The sequence below is a fragment of the Dermacentor silvarum genome, chromosome 1, assembly GCF_013339745.2.
Source record: "Dermacentor silvarum isolate Dsil-2018 chromosome 1, BIME_Dsil_1.4, whole genome shotgun sequence".
Lineage (NCBI taxonomy): Eukaryota > Metazoa > Arthropoda > Arachnida > Ixodida > Ixodidae > Dermacentor > Dermacentor silvarum.
In genome coordinates this window covers 253719517-253737164 of record NC_051154.1, presented here as the reverse complement: position 1 = coordinate 253737164, position 17648 = coordinate 253719517, and the positions used below count along the sequence as shown (strand labels likewise).

The following is a 17648-nucleotide window of genomic DNA, read 5'->3' as shown; positions in this document are numbered from 1 at the left end:
GGGGGCGCTATGCAGGAAGGCCTGACTTTGGCAAAGTTCGGGGTCTCCGCAAGCTCGACAACGCTCTCAGAGGAACGAGCTAATGGTATTCAGACATAAAATTCAACCCTCGGCACGCCTCCAGTTTCATTGGCTTATCTAGATTCACTCTTGCGTTATCATCATTGAGGTGTTACCTCATGGGTGGCCGAAAAAAAAGGAAGTCACGTGGTCAAACCGTTGGTGCTGTCTCGTTCCTGTGTATCGCTCCATCCAGTGTGCATTACATGCGCAAGCAAGTTATAGAAAAAACATTTTTTTTTACGTATTCGAAAAAAAAGGAAAGGGTTGTCGGTGAGGACTCGCCACGTCTGTACTGTTCGCATTCGACGGTGGATAGACAGATAATGTCCGAAAGAGGAAACATGCCCGTGACGCTCCCCAGAAAGCTGTGGCAAGCGGTTTACTCCGAGTGTGTAGATAGATAGCGGGACAATCACGGTATTGCGAAATTGCGTTGATAAGAATAGACAGTTTTAGAACAGCGTTTGTCGGCTTACATACGTTAAACACAAGCAGCTTTGCTTGACGTTACGGTGCGCGTCCCTTCGAGACTTTTAGTTTAACGCATGGCAGTAAAAGCGCAAGGAAGACGTTAAAAGACAGTGTGCCGCCTGGTGCCTCGTGCCAAACATACCAAACCAAGAAAATCCATTAGCAACCATCCTGTTGTCGCTATGCGCATGCGCCTCGTTAGGCCTACGTACGCCGGAATAGAGAAGTGAAATTTCATTAAATCTTGAGGGGCGTAAAAAAACTGGTTTCTTTCTTGTTTTTTTTTTCAGAAAAATACGAAAAATTGAAAAAAAAAGGACGATTGCGCACAGAGCTATGAAAAACCCGACACGTTTATTTCTTTAGCACTGAAAAGAATATAATTGCTACATTACTGCAACCCCAAAGTCCCAGCAGAGCTTCCGGGTTCAAAATCTAGGCACGATTTCTCGTCAAGGCATTGATTTCACATCAAAGCGTCAAGACCAACATTTGTATCAATCGCAATTTGTATCGTCAACGCTTCGCTAGCTGTGCAGCGGACGAAGCCTTCCAGAATTTGAGGACGCACATAAGTTTTCGTACGCGATCCCCTGCGAGCCTGGGCCCAGATTCACAAAGCTTTTCTTTCATAAGTTCGCTTTGCCATTAGCTGGCCGCCTTCACTAATATGTCTGGCATCCAGATTGGATAAAATATTTTCTTACGAAAAATTCTAGCGTAAGACGTTTTTGTGAATTCGGGCCCTGTTGCGTAGCTTAGTGTGCACATTTCCAAACTCGGACCAGTTTCCTTCACATGCCGCAGGAGAAGGGGGAATCTGCAGTACGCGACAAGCGAGAGCGCTCAAGGGTTGGTTGAAGCGAAGTCCTTGCCACCACGTGGAGGGATCCAGGTGCTTCGCAGACTCCCAAACTCCTTGTTTTGACCAAATTCCCTTGCAAGTTTTGTATTCCGCCACGTTACCCGTTTTTTTTTTAATTTTATCCTGGTTGAAAAAAAGAGAACAGCTTTATTTTCGAAAATTTCAATGTCTTTTTCAACCGCTTACATCTCTACGCCGGAATCACCGAACTGTCCCAGAAAATGGACTCGCTATGTACTCATAACTAACGTTTCAGGTTAGAGGAAGCGAAACTTCATTTCGATAGTTACTGGCGATCAAAGAGAGTGAGAACGTAGTCATGACGAGAATTCACACTGAAGCGGGAGCCATGGGTGCCGCCGCGTTGGACAACGCTATTTCTTAGCGTCCGTAAACATTACGAACGTTAAGCTCACCAAATAACGTACGTTATCATAGCGCACGTAAACCACAGAAACCCAATAACGTACGGAGCATGGGCAGTGAGTAGAATGCTATTTCTTTACGTATACGTATTGTGTTCACGTTTGGCTGCAAACGCTATTCTAAAACTGTCCAATAAACACCGCCAGCACGTAACATTACCCAGACTTAGGTGGTTGAAGCGAGGGAGCATTGAGCCTAGGGTGCGCTCTGTGTTGACATACGTGGCTTTATCTCGGCATTTTACTGTCAGCTGCATTCGTGCGTTCCGCGTTATCTTTGTTCTCTGACTGCCATCGAGCAAACTAAGACGAGCAAGAAGCTCGGTTCATCCTGCATAAATAGCACCCCCGTGCCTGTATTCAGGAAACTTCTCCTACGTCAGAAGTTTCCCGATTAGCCGGGGACATGCCCCCCCCCCCCCCCCCCCCCCGTCTCTACTAGCAATGGCAAGCGCCATGATAACCATTCAAACGCCCCTACGATGGCCAATAACCGAAGGCACTTGCGAAAAAGAGGCCGAATGTACAACGCTATTCCGTCGTAAGTTCTGTTCGCCAATGACCGGCCGCCTTCACGTCCAACATCACCATTGGCCGCATGTGGTCTTACGAAGAGATTTAGCGAAAGTACTTCTTTAGAGCGCAGCTCTTAGGCGCCCGTTCCTGCGGCGAACGTTGGCGTCGGTGTAGCCGAGCGAACGAGCACAGCGAAAGATGAAAGAGCGAACGCGAGGGATGAAAAACGCGAAAAGGAAAGCGGAGGAGGAGGGTATGGCGAAAGCGTGATAAGAAAAGCGTTGTGCGGCGACGATGACTACGAGATGGCGCCAGAGTAGCACGCGTCGCCTGAGAGGTCTGTCTGCGGCGGCTGCTGCGAACCGCGCCCACGCGTCACCCACGCGCTGGCTCTCACGTCTCCCAATTAGCGAGGCAGTGGCGCCCCACTTCGCTCCGTTTGCAACGTGCCGCACGAGACAGATCATCCGCGCCAGCCAATATATCGCGAAATGAAAACACGTTCAAATTTCGCATTAGGGAGGATCGCAATCGTTGGTGAATTTTTTGTGCATGCGGTTTGATATTTCTTCTGCGTGTGTGTGTGTGTGTGTGTGTGGGGGGGGGGGGGGGGGGGTACTGGACTTTGATGCACCAGTGACTATGCCGCTCCGCTGAAGCAGCAAATTACAAACACTGTCTTTGAATGCACGTATCTGTCTTAGGAAGCCATAACCAGCACCCGCATCGTTCACGAACAACAGCTGCGAGACCCACACGAATTTGGTAAATACGCAGGTAAATGTTAACATCGCAGCGTGTACACTGTGTCAAAGTGGCGCCTTCTTACGTACGAAACTTCTCGTACGTAAGAACATATTCTTTCATTTAACGGCGTCAAGGTGCCCGCCTTACTTCATAGCAATCGATGTGATAACGAGATGGTCGCCACGGAGGTGACCAATAGCGGACGGCACTTCCGAAATACACCCGCATTCACGACGCCGTGCTCATGCGAAAACGGTACTTAAAAAATTGACCAGTCAATTCTGATAACAAACATGCCATTATAGGGAAAGCAGCCAGCCAAAGACAAACAGTTCTTTGGAACAAAAAGTTTTGCGAATTCGACCAGAGTATATCGTATGGGCATACGGGCATTCCTTTACATGCAATGCATGCAGGTTCATAGAGCCATATAGCAAGAGCGACGATAATTTATAATTCAGAGCACGATTGCGTGAAGCCGAATAACGGCACCCAGTTGGGAGAGAAAAGGAAAGTCGCAACTGTAATTAGAGCAATTGCATGGATCCCCCTCCGAGCGCACCAAGGAGGCAGAAAGGCTTCCTCTCAGACCTCACCATGGCAGATTTCTTTCTTCTCTTTTCTTTTGTTGGCTGTGCGAAACGTGCTTTTCGCGCACCCTTTTGGAATCACGCCTCTTTACTCGTCGCACTGGTCCCGTGGCTATCGCATCTTGCTGCTGACTAGTAGGTCCCGGGCTCGATTTCTGGCCGCAGCGGCGGCATTTCTATGTGGCGAAATGCAAAAACGCGCGTGTACTTGTCAAAAAAACCCGGTGGTCAGAATTAATCCGGAACTCCATTCATTACGGCACGCCTCATAGCCCCGGGGTTCCTTTGTGACGTTAAACCCCGTTAATCGCTCATCCTCATCTGAATTCATGCCTTCCGCCTAACAGCTCATTTGATATGCGTCATGGCACTGAGCAGGACTGATGATTACGCCGACTCGATGTCCGCCAAATTATCAGCTAGTATTGATTCGGGGTAGTTGAGTGCAACCTGGTCGTCCTCTCTGAAGAGACATATTTCCCGTCGACGAGATGCACTCATGCTCACCATTCTCAGGACCATACAGGGTTACACCAGCGAGGCAGCTGCGCGTTTTACATTGAGCTTTGCACACTTATAGCAGCGGGTTGGGAAGGGTGTGTTGCAGTGATGTGTACATTTGGCGCAACGCCTCCATGCTTCTTGCACGATCCTATCAATGTTGCATGTTGAAAACATGTACAGTGCTTTCGCTAGGCACCCATTTTAATTTAGCCAACATTACTCCCGAAAAAAATTGCGCATTTGAACATTAGCTTTAGTAACACAAACTGATGATTGAGAAATGTGTAGTGCAGTCGTCATCAATATGAAAGAAAACACTTGATATTTTTCAAAGGCCCTTAGGGGCTAAACACACGTGCCCTCCGTACAAGTCTTCAGTGATACTATAAGTTCAACAGGAAACCTTATTGGTTTGTATCAACTTCCTAGATTTGAACCCATTAACCACAAGTTATTTTCGTTTAAAAAAATTGCGCTGTTCCCTTTCATATTGATGACGACTGTACATAGACACACGGGAGAGTAAACAACGCCATACTTGAAATCAGGGTCGCGATCTTGTACGCGTTCCAAAATGGAACGGAGGCGTTCCGTTCCATCGAGCCACCCACGATTGGTCAATTTCAACCGCGACGTTCAAATTGACCAATCGTGTGCGGCTCGATGGAACGGAACGCCTCCGTTCCATTTTGGAACGCGTACAAGATCGCGCCCCAGAGGTCCTTGATGCATAGTCGTTAGCTCAATCGCGAGTTCGCAAGAAAACAAAATGAGGGTAGTGTACCATTCATCCTCAGCTACAAAAAAAGAAAAAGAAAGACAGAAAAGAAAAGATAGATTATACGCAATACGAGAACCAGTGAAAAACGTCGATGTCCTCGCGGCTGGGCCACTTAGCCTGGAGGCCAGAAAGCACTACTGTGGTCGCACACGAAGGCAAAGACTGTTTTCTTCAGTCCCAATGCGTCTGCATTCGTTTGGAAATTTGGTCACGTCACTGTCGCCGTGATCTGTAAAGATTTGCGGGCGACACCATACGTGATTTTCTGAAGAAGCTTTCTTTTCGTGTACGAAGGCAACAAACGTGGCATCCTGTACCAAGGTGGCAAAGTTCGAGAACGTAGTAAGTTGTCGCTGCAAACGTAAGCTACTTCTGAAACCGAAATTCACAGCTTCTTGTCGTTGATTATGCTAAAACGGAACTGCCTAATGCTATACGTATTCTGAATACCGCTTTACCTAGCTTAAGTGTAGTCGGTGATTACAAACTGATACTGGTTTCAAAGCGATTTCATTTAGTATTTTTTACTGACATTCCCACGTACTTTAGATATGGCTTGCTCTATATACGACGCATACAGATTAATCACATTCAGCCCGTTCAAAGTACGCAGTTAAGTATAAAAACAGAAGGCTTCTTTCTAGCATGGACTGTACGCTGTGATACCTTACAAAACAAGGAAAGTTCGAGCTGGACAACATTGACCACAGGAAAACGTTACGACGCAGTAGGTATGCAACGCATGCGGATAGTACAATACGCTTTACCGGGCGCAGGGACACGAGTAAAGATTGTTTGGTCGCACCAACTAGGATTAAAATTTTCCCATTGGTCGTATTTATACAAGGTCTTGTGTGCAGGACACCAATAGTAAAATATTTTTGGTCATACAGGACACGGAAAATGTTTCGCGAGATACTTTTCACGTAGACTAGTTCACGTGTACGCAAAATTGGCCATTTTGGTATGATTACCAGCATGCCCAGTATGGCGGTGGCATGCCTAGTACGGCAATTAGGTAATTTGCTTATGATTACTTTACATGTCTAGGGAGCAGAAAACTTTCATAGTATTTACGAGAGAATCATATACAGAGCAACCCACTGCATCAGTGATTGATAATGCAATGAATATAAGCCCAATTTCAATTTCATAATAAATAAAGCGCCAAACACAGAAACATTATCACAACTATTGCGTTGATACACGCAAGAACACACGAACACGCACACACACAAAAAATACAAACAAATAAAGGACAGTTTGAGAAGAATTGCACTTATACAAGGAACTGAGAGAGGAGTTATTGTGCAGTGTTCTGTCTTGTTGAGGATTTACGATGAGGTCAACCACGGTGAAGCGAGTGACGATGTCCTAACCAAAGGCAACCAGAGACTCTGCTGACGAAACGGCGCAGAGAGCATGCAAGCTTTTAATTACACAAAGGTAAGCCTATAGGTTGAAGTCTGTTAGAATCAACATATAGTCAACAGGAGCTGCGAGTCTTTATTTAAACTAAGTAAAGCTGTAAGTTGAAGCCTGCCAGGATAAGCAGAGTTGGCAGAATTAACCGAAAGCGAAGATGGAATACTTTCTTTTTTGCAAATACTTAATTTAAGAAATCCACTGGTCCAGACTACATATTACAAAGTCATTTCAAAGTCCATACGAAGTTTAGATATCTAAGTTCTTGTATAAAATATTCTCAATTTCTCTTCAAGCATCTGCGTTAACCAGACGATTAGCGCTGTGCGAAGATAATCACAATACACAAGTCGGATCCGGAACTAGAGTTAAACAACTATCGCCTGTGTCATTAACGAGCTCGTGCTATAAAATAATGCAACATATAATCTAAGGCCATAATAACTCACTTAGAAGTTAATGAACTAATCTATAGTCGACAACACGGTTTTAGATTAGGTCTTTCAACTATAACTCAACTCGCTGAAATAACTCATGATATAGCTAATGCAAATAATGATGATGGCCAGTTAGATGCCATATTTTTACATTTTTCAAATCATTCCATGTAGTTTCAGACCAGGATTTAGTTAAAAAACCTTTAGCTTTTGGTATGGCCAAAATAAAGTAATATCGTGGATTTCTAGCCTTCTAAAAAACTCAAGGCAAAGTGTGGTGTGTAAACAGAACTTGTTTTATGTAGCCACTCCTTCACGGGCTATGATCGGACTGCAGTGTGTTCATATATATATATATATATATATATATATATATATATATATATATATATACCGCCTACATTGGTGGCTCGTATTCATAGAGGTGACAATGACACGCTAGAGGCCCTACAGACAAAAGTACGACGAACTCATTAGCCGCTTAGGGAGGTCAGGGAACTCCAATGAATGAGTCTGTCAAACATTCTGCAACGCCAGAAAAAAAAAAAGCTGAAAATATAAATCATTTTGGTCCGGCCGCGCCTAAATAAACAAGCGGTGCCTCACGGCACTGTCAGAACTGCGTCTTAAAACTGTTTTTCTTGAGACCCTGCGTGAGCGTTATAACCTTCTTGAGAGAGCAAGCGCGTCGAGCCCTCTAGGCCAAACTGTTCCGCGCTGGTTTGTGTGTTCGTACTTGTGCATGTTTGTTTGCGACTGCACTAAAATAAGAACAGTCAAGGGTAGAGAAACTCGCATCCTGCGAGAGATAATGACAGGCATTTCGCGCTGAAGCACCAAGTAGTGGTCCATTTATCTGAATTATATGTCCAATGACCTATATTCCAAACACCGTGGATTGATTGATTGATTGAATGATTTACAAAAGTTAAAATGTTTTTCGTTGTCGTTTCAAAGTGCCATAATGAAACAGAAGTGAATGTAGTTGGATTTAAACGGAAACAACATTGAAGCGGCCACTAGAGGCAAATAATTAATTTTTGAGATTTAACGGCTATAAACTGTAGAGTGGGTTAACAGGGTCACGGTAGAGGATGGCTACGGATGAGTTTTAACCTTCTATGATTCTTCAATGGGCAGCTAAATTTAAGAACGAGAGTGTTTTTTTTTTTAATTTCGCCCCCCAATAAAATACGGCTACTGCATTGAGCTCAGCAGCAGAACGTCATGGCTATTCAGCAACCACGGAGGGTGCAGAGACTGTGCATCGCCCTGTGATTAGTTTTTTCAACCTTTTTTTTTTCAGTTTTATCGACTAACCGGAGCCTGTTCTTACGAAGAGCTCTAGTGTCCTAATTGTTACGTGAATACTGGCCCTGGGCCCGCATTCACAAAACTGTTCTAAAGTAAAACCACTTGCTCATTGACAAATGCCTGTGCGCCCGCCACTCATTTATAGATATCGGCGTGGTAATGGCACGACGGTTTAAGCGTTAGCATATTGCAGGCAGCACTTCAAAAGTATCTTTTCTGAATACGGCGGGCCCTTGTGCCAAATTCGCTTAGCTGATCAACGGGCCGGCCGCCTTTACTAATATGTTCACTGTCACAAATTGCTGGCGCCTCTTTTTACAAACTGTTTTATTGTGAGCAACACTTCGGGAACACGTGCCGTATATTCTAACCCATTTCGATCTCCATTATTTTCCCCATTCAACATTGGCTCGGACGCCATGGAGTAGCCGCCGCGACAGCGTTATTGCATTGATGGGTCACTTCGTACGGCACATGATAATAAGAATAAAAAATAGAGTACAATGTTACGAAATACAGGCTTGTATGCATAATCCTTCGCTTCAGAATGCATACACTGCTCCGTTCCTGAAGTGACTATGATTGGCTCGTTTTCTTCCTATACGTGAGAACACGGCATGTTGTGAACCTCCTCGAAGACGAGCCAAATAAAAGAGCGCGAAGATTCGTAACGCATCTGTGAGATCTACTGCGTGCTCGGTCTAACTACCACGCGCTTTTCCTTTCCTTCAACCTGACGGCGTAGTTTCCATTTTTGATGTGCAGTGTTTTGTCCCGCATTTATGACACAGCTAATTCTAACCTGTTTGCTCTGCTGCTTGGTCAAAGCAATAAGTATTTGTGTACCTAGCCCGGCTTCTGTTGCCTGGCATACAGACTGCTGAATAAACTATTATTATTATTATTATTATTATTATTATTATTATTATTATTATTATTATTATTATTATTATTATTATTATTATTATAATCATCATCATCATCACCACCACCACCATCATCATCATCATCTATTTTTATTTACAAGTACAGCCCTTGCACAGGGCTGTTACAAGAGAAATGTATAGAATGAAATGTAACAAATAGAAATGTATAACAGTTAGCCTTCTGGAAAACAATAATTACAGATATTTTTTTGCGTTTAAATCTAACAGGTGAAGGGATAAGCTAATAGCACCAAATAAAATAGAAGCAAAATAAAAGCACCAAGTCACATATAGGCAAAAAACGAAATTCTATAAGCAGTTACAAATCAGCATGTTAGCGATGTGTTTTATGAATGAATCAGTTGATGAGGAGGAGACGGCGTCTTCGGACCGAGAATTCCATTCGCTGATAGCTCTTGGAAAGAATCTATACTTAAGACAGTCAGTACGAACAGCAGGAGTACAAATAAACATTGAATCGCAGTGCCTGGAGGTAGGTCTCACTGCGAAAATTTTCAAAATAGTTGGCGTATTTTATATGAACGTGATGATTGATATTAACGTAAAGTTATTTCAGCCTTTCGTATTTAGTCTTAGCCTGTAACGTGGCTAGGTCTGCAAGTACACACAGTAGAGAAGGGGAGTCCGACCGCGGGTATTCATTGAATAAAAATCTGACTGCTAGACACTGGATTTTTTCGATTTTTGATGTGTTTGCAATGTAGCAGAGAAAGGATCTCAGACAACCTTTGCATATTCACTTATTGGCCTTAGTGTTTTATATACAGCGGGCAAATCAGAACACATGCTGCCGCAATAGCGCGCCATGTGTTGCGTGAGGGGAGAGGGCATCGACGCAACGCCACGTCACCAGCGCGCCTCGACGGAGCAGATACGGGGACGCGACGCCGCGTGCGGATGCTGTTCTCGGGTTGTTTGTGTTATTCGCGTGTTCATTGTTCGCGCAAGCTCTCGCCCACGTTCTAACTGCGCCTTGTTAAGGCCAATCAAAACGCGCCAAGCGTCTCAGCGCGCTCGCTTGCCCACGAGGAGTTCATAACTCGAATGACCACTCAGCGGCGTTCAATTGGACATTTTGCTTTAGTATTCACAACTCATAAGTGCTTAGGTGTCCTCGGATTATTATTATCAGTTGGCGTAGCCAGGAACGAGTCAAGTCACCTGGGAAATGATGTCTCTTGCTCATCTATCTGGTATTCATTCCCAGCAGCGATCTTTTTCTTGGTTTCGTTTGTGTGTGGTTCCGCGCTGAGCCGGATGCCTTTGTTGCCTTTTGTGAAGTGGGAGATGTCGCATGCGCGTTTAAATTCGTTTATCAAGGCATGCAAAATGCTGGATTGTAAGCTGGTCACGGATGTGCGGGCTTGTATGCGCCACCGTGTAAGAGGTGCCAGAGTCAGCGTCGCGTTTTCATGACACTTATTCGAATGTGGTATATCCTTACCCTCCCACTTCAGTTGCTTAAACAGGAGAATGCGAGGAGGGCTGCAGATAATGGCACTGATTGGTTGATTGGTAGCCCTGATTGCTGGTACCACGGAACGTTTCAAAATTGCTGTGGAAGTGTAACGTGTGGAGCAAGACAGAAAAAGAGGGGGAAATGATAAATGAAAGGCAAGGCACTGGGAGAAGGGATACAGGGAGGAAAATATTAGGAGATGGAGAGAAAGTCAAGAGTCTATGTGCACTGGAGTCGCTGGCGTCATGAAAATTCTCAGCGCTGTAACACAGGTGGTCAGTCTGGTTGCCTTGACATATCACAGCAGAGCGTTTGTTGCCTTCTGCATCTGTGATATGCGAGACCATGGTTCCAAGATTCTGACTAACGAGAGAAACTTCCGTCTAGCTGGTTTAGAGTGGCGGAGAGAGCGAGCGTTTCATTTTCAAAGGACAGGCAGTAGCTTAGGAGGTGTTCTACAGTTTCTTAATCAATAACATACATTACATTCGGTGCTATCGGTCATTTCTATTAAAAAGAATGAGTATGTATTGGTGAATGGCAGCGCCCGGTCGTAAACGACAAAGTAGTGCTTCATGACTTCGAGGAGGACTATAGGCTACATGCGCAGTTGCATAGAAGGGCTGGGATAATGAATCAGGTGTGTGCCACTTTATTTATTGTCAAACCATATGCTACCTTTCTTAGGTGCTGTGTTGCGTCAGTATTTGATTGAGGTTTAGAAGCAATGTGTGTTCCTTCAAGTATTAGCATCTTCGACGGCGAAGTCGTTGCTGGAGACACCACAGTGTTGAAACACGATGTTGCGTCATTTCGCGATGACGTGACAGTACGTTTCTCGTATCTCTAACATGAGTTGTTCGTAGTAGCCCGTGAAGAACTACTGACAAAGCAACTCTGTAGGGCTTTCTTTGAGTGGCAGAATATTGCCCACTGATTAGCTAATTGTTGATTAGTATAATCAACGGCTCCTCGGAAGACAAAAACATCGGAACCAGTCTATTTTATGTTGATAACATAATGAGTTAGGTACTAAGGGAGGCTCCGCGCTAATTAGACAGACTTTATGTCTGCAAATATGTCTTGTTGTAGGTAAAGGTTTCTTAGAGCCCGGCAGTCTCGTGCCCTTTACTCGTGGGACTTGGCGGCAAGCGAAGACCCACGGCTCGGAGTGCCACAACTCGCGGTCTGCGTGCGAGTGCTAGCGGGTGAGTGAACAGGCCCGTATTGCTCAAGCATGGACTCCGAGATTACCCTGCGTGCGCACCATCTCGAAGGACATGGGTCAAGCAAATACGTTTTACTGAAAACCGCAATTTGGAGAAGCCCCTGTGGGTTTCCTTTGTATAGCTTCGCGATACCAGTCCGTCTGATATGTATACTTCACTTCTTTTTCTTTCTCTCTCTCTTTCCTTTCTTTTTTTATTTGAGTTATTTTTATTTTTACTTTATTTTTTTGAAGCGTCGTTTAGAGGGCGCTAGTGGTCGGCCGGAGGTGGGAAACTTTGACGCATATTCCAGCAAGCAAGCTGCGCAGCCTTTCCCACTGCAGGGGTATAGGGGCTCACGAAGCGGTGCGTGCAAGTTGAGGCTACTAAGCGCGCAATTCACCGAGTCGGAAACTGCTATAAGGACACTAAGTACGGATGCTTCAATTCACTTCCGAGCTATACAATCGACGTTGTGTAATATTATCGACTAGCTTAATCCTACGTGTTGTTAAGGTAAGCGTCACATAATTTTTTTAATGTCCTTGGGAACTGCGTCAGTTAAAGGACAAGTCCCAGTGCATGTGCATATGTTTCGGCTCTGTTAATGTTAACTGGACTGAAATATCCGCATTCATTGTTTCTTGCGGTAAAGAATTCTGTCCCTAGTGGTCTGCACTTGAGTGCACCGCTTCTTTTGCTGCCTCCTATTTCAGTACACAGAAGTAAAAAGTTAGACAGTCCGCTGGAACATGCACGCAAGCTATATCCTCTTCTAGCCGAACGCTTGTGCTCTCGAAACGACGCTGCCCACGTCGCAGTCTTTGTTGGACGGTGTATTAAGGTGCCCTATTGAAGTTTAGTTATCAGAAAAAAAAAAAGATGTGCAACTTAAATGAAACCATTTGAACAAATATAACCCGGAACCCTCCACTACCGATTCTTTCTTGCCTATACTGTATAGTTTTGGCACGTTAAACTTCACATTTTAAATCATTTTTAAATAACTTTTCAAATGATTATGCGGCTACCTTTTATACGTGTCGGCGATATTTTACCGCACAAGCAGGTTTTCTCGACGCCTTCCACTTTCCCGGAGACGACGTCATAGCCCGACATGGCTCAATACAATATATCGAGCTGGCGTATATATATAGCCATCGGTACTACTCCTGCAGATGTGAAGGTTACCGGTAGCTTTCGTTGTAGTTAAATTTTACTATTGATCCCCGCAGCCATACTACCGGTCATGAGATCACTAATGTAAGCAACGGAAGCGTGGCACTTTGACGTCATATGAAAACCTTCGTAAGGCACACGCAGTGGGTTCGTGCTTCAGAGTAAGAGGTCTATTTTGCTTGTGCAATAACGCGATTTAGATGAAAGCATAACAGAGGCTATCCGAGTTGATACGGCGCTTACCACAACGGTAAAGTTGAAACATGGTTCAGAAAAGTGGCGCCGCACACTAAAGGTACCCAGCTACTTGAGAGAGAGGCTTGAAAATAAGAGTGCCGACTTTTCGAGGACGTTCGAACAGTGTTCGAAAGTGCAGGTGACCGTTCAAAGGGATCTGGACTCCACCATACACAGTTTTTGGCGCTAACGCGTAGACAAGTGCGCAATGCGCATAATGGAACAAGTTGACTTCCAACATATCATCTGCCATTTCATAATACATCATATTTAGGAGATCGTGGCGCCTTTCGGCGGCACCAGCTAGTCCTTTTCTCATATAACAAACATGCGGGGTGATCATTTTTAAGTTCTACGAAATTTTAAAACAATTGCTTGTGGCAGATAGCATAATTCTTATCCTTGAGCTGAATTATTCGAGAGGTGGCCATTACTTGCACGAGAAATCGAAACACATATTAAACTCATTAAAATGTACTAATTAACTTCCTAATTAATTACTTAACGGTACGCATTTCAATTTAGGAATTGTAGCCGGTGAGTTCGCAAGATGTATCTACTTGAAATGAATCTCCAGGAGAGCACCAGTTTCGAGATATCATTTCCCAGAGTGTGAGACGAAATACATGAGCGTTCCAGATACTTTTGTCCTTCGATGCATAAAAGAGCGTTTTCCTGAACAAATAAGTGGATGAGTGCATTTTTACGGCGAGTTTGGTGGAACATATCTCCAAAGTGGTGTCATTCTGAAAATTTGTTCCAAGTGGATACGCCTTGCGAACTCACCAGCTAAAACTCATTAATGGCAATTCGTGCGGTAAAAAATAATTTAAAAGTTAATCAGTGAGTTTGTTTTAATCAGTTGAATATGTGTTTCGATTTCTTGAGCAAGTAATATCCGCGTCTCTCAACAATCGAGCTCAAGAACTAGAATTACGTTATCTGCAACAGTCCGTTTTTAAAAAATCCTTAAACATAAAAATAATCACCCTGCATACTAAATATGACATAAAAAGCCGCCACCGAACAACAGAAAGGTAATAACAAAAAAGTCAGACATTAAGGAGCCGTGAGTGGACTGAAAAGTTCACCACACACATCAAATCCAAAACAAATTTGAACATAAAGTGATCTCACATAATTGTAGAAGAGAAATATCATAACACATTAGAACGGAAGATCAGCTCATATTCAATAAATACACATCGCTACAGATGCCATATCAGACACCCTTGAACAGCTGTCAGCTGTTCAAGGGTGAGTCAGCTGTCACACACATCTTCCTTACAACTCATGTATGACGAAAGTAAATGAGAAAGCTAGAGGTGCGTGGCGCGAAGTGTTTTCAGCCGGTGCTTAATTACGAGCGGTTTTGCAAGGCAACGATCTGTTTTGCAAGAAAAAAAAAGACAGGTGACAAAATCGCAAATTGCCCAAGGTTCAATAAAATGTAGACGAACATATCAAGCTTGCTGCTTGAGAAACGAGTTCGACAAACGAGGCGATAATGGCGCGTCTTTTAGCGCATCACTTCCAGGTGTGCGTGATCGAGAAACGCAGACTGCGACAACCGGCTTTGAGACTGACATCTTTCTTTCATTTAGTACCTTGTAACGCTAATTAGCAAGAAACAGACTCCGTAGTCGCTTGCAGAAAAAGAAAAAGAAAACATGTCACTGCCCAAAAAAGCTATAGTTCCACGCGCATATACGCACATGGGTGTACCAGAGTATGAGGATGATGAGGAGAAAGCATATTTAGCGCAATAGCAACGTTAAACGTATCACTCTGTGTTTAACTTAAAGTTCACAAAACAAGAAACAAACTTTGCAATGTGTCTCGCAGAAATCGCGAGACATTTGAAAGTCATTGCGCGGAGAGCGCCGATTCTGCCAATTATGGCCGCGCATTCGTTGCTTCCAGCTAGCATGAAGGAAAATGAGCGTTGCCCCTTTGCAACTACTTGGAACGCTACTTAAGTGGCGCATTCTTGGCTCCCGTAATGCTTTTGTGTTCTCTTTATGCCGTTTTACTGTTTTTTTTTCTTATTGCAATAATAAAGTTTTTGACTCCGTTTATGGTGACACCGCGGCAACAAAATCTAACAAGCGGATGTTTTTGTCATTCTTAGATTTTCATTTAGTTATCTTTCGTGCGTTTCTGGTACTCAGTTTTCTTACGGTGAAATCAGAAAAATAAACGTTGTTTTATCTTTTAGGGCTACTCTAGTCGTCATTGGCGATGGTTGGACAATTGCCTTTGCTTCCTACGGCGGATGAAACCCTGCAACAAACAAACTGACATTCATGTCAGTGTATTTGTTGCTGAATTTCTATCCCTATCCTTCTCTGGATGGTGATGAAACGCTGATGAAGTCTTATCACTGCGTTCGTCAGGCTATATCTTTGATGTCTGGATGCTCTATCTTGCTCTAAACGCTTCTCTCGTTTTTTTTTTTCATTTTTTTTTTCGCTTTCAACACGACTCGTGTTGTGAACTTATGTGAAGAAAACCCAGCCTATATAAGCCAGAATTTATCTCGAGACGGAGTCAATCCTAGACACTCCTTCATCCCTTCTGATACTAGGACACTAATGATTTCTCGCCTCCATGAGAATAATGATGTTAATCGGGTTCTTTTATTTTTTTTCCGGCAAAGCTCGAATTCAAATTCTATGCAATGTCAGTAGCACCAACACTAGCGGCTTCGCGCCGGCTTACCTTTACCGGGCGTCCAGCGCAGTCCCTGCACCAGAGCTCTTCCCGTGACAGCAACGGCTCAGAGTGCGCAGCTGTCTCCTCTCGCGCGGCTCTCTCTTGCTGGGCACGCCTAACGCGCGATCACTCCGAAACGGTGCCGCCCGACCTGCTCACGGTCTCGCCGCTAGCGTCGCGGGCGCAGAAGCAGCGCGCCGGGCGACGAGAACGACGACAGCGGAGCGTACGACCTGCCGACGAGATCTCGGCTTCCTCCGGACTTGGACCGAGCACGCGGCTGCCTCATCGCCGACAGCCGGCGGATCGGCGCTCCTGCTCGGTACCGGCAAACACCACGGCAACGACGACGTCCAAGGACCGCTGCGGCGACGCGGCGGCAGCGTTGTCGTCGGAGTGAACGCCCATCGCAGCTGCGTGCGAGACGCGCTCACTGCACGGCGTCTCCGCCGAATGGTGAAGCGCTCGAGCGGGCCCAGTCGAGGCGATCGCGGCAATCGCGAGGACGAAGGGTTTCCCGACGGGGGAAGCAGAGCGGGCAAGAGCGGTGCGGAGGGCGCGGGGAGGATGGCGCACCGAGCGTCGTTGGCCGATGCGTTGCCAGGCAACTGGCTCCCTGCCTATCCCCCACCCCACCCCTTGCTCTGCAGCCATCCGCTGCCCTCTCCGTCGGGCCGGAAAGGGAGGGTGATGATGATGCGCAGGAGCGCGACCGACGGCGCGTCGCGGCTTTTTCCCTTCGCGCGCAATGTCGCCTCTCTCCCTCGCTTGCTTCTGGGAAGCTTTGTTAGGCCCTTGGTCTGCGCATCCCTGCTTTTCGCGCAGGCAAAGAACGAAAACGAACGGGAAGTATATACGATGTGGCCCACGGTTGCGTCGTAGTCTCAGTGCACGCTTGTCCTAAGGGCGTCCTAGTTCTGGCGGGCCCAAAAGGCGCGCCTTATTCCCCGTCGCAAGCCCACTACGACCCCGGAAGTCCGCGATTGTTTCGGCATTAGAAGGATACTGACCGTCTCGCTAACGAACACGCGAAAGAGATCGAGTGCGTGATATACAAAGCATGAGTAAAAAGTGGCCGTGCTGGAGTGTCGCCGACCGCGAGAAGATACCCTGCAATAGTCCTTTGTCGCCGGTAGCAAACAATAATATTAAAAAAAAAAAGATGGCTATGAAAACTTTGTCGGCGAGCGACAAAGTCCACTGACCGTCTACCCCCACCCGGTTCTTCACCCAAAACGACTTGCACAGTAGTCATAACAAACATTTGCGAAACTACGAATGCACAATGCACCAAACCAAATTCGGGGATTTAACGTACCCCCCCCCCCCCCCCAAAAAAAAAAAAAAAAAAACGAAAAGAAAAAAAAAAAAACGCCTGCTGCGAGAAACGCCTTAGTGGGGAAGGGCTTGGGTCAGTAATTTCGACCATCTGGGGCCCTTTAACGTGCACCAATATCTAACAAAGCTAGCGTTTTAATGCGAAGCATTCTTCTGCGAGTGCAATATTTTTATTTGCAAACGGGCGGGCGGGTGCCGTATCTCATCGTTCTCGTTGGCCGATCCCGGTGACAGTGTATTTTAAAATTGTGCGCCACAGGGGCGACTGGGTATCTGCACCGGGTATGTACACTGGTTATGCACATTAGGTACGTGCCACTGGGCTTTAGTTTGCTTGCAACGTCATATTAAATAAAATTATGGGGTTTTACGTGCCAAAACCACGGTATGATTATGAACGACGCCGTAGTGGGGGACTCCGGAAATT

The 17648-nt window shown here is 45.3% G+C and overlaps 1 protein-coding gene across 1 annotated transcript in view; it reads right to left on the bottom strand.

Annotated features, from left to right (window-relative positions):
- LOC119437058 (band 7 protein AGAP004871) overlaps nucleotides 1-16368 on the bottom strand; it is a 390673-nt gene extending 374305 nt beyond the window's left edge. Inside the window, exon 1 of the mRNA XM_037704130.2 lies at nucleotides 15890-16368. The gene's annotated coding sequence lies outside the window, so the exon portion shown is untranslated. The remainder of the gene's footprint in view (nucleotides 1-15889) is intronic.
- Nucleotides 16369-17648: the final 1280 nt, after the last annotated feature.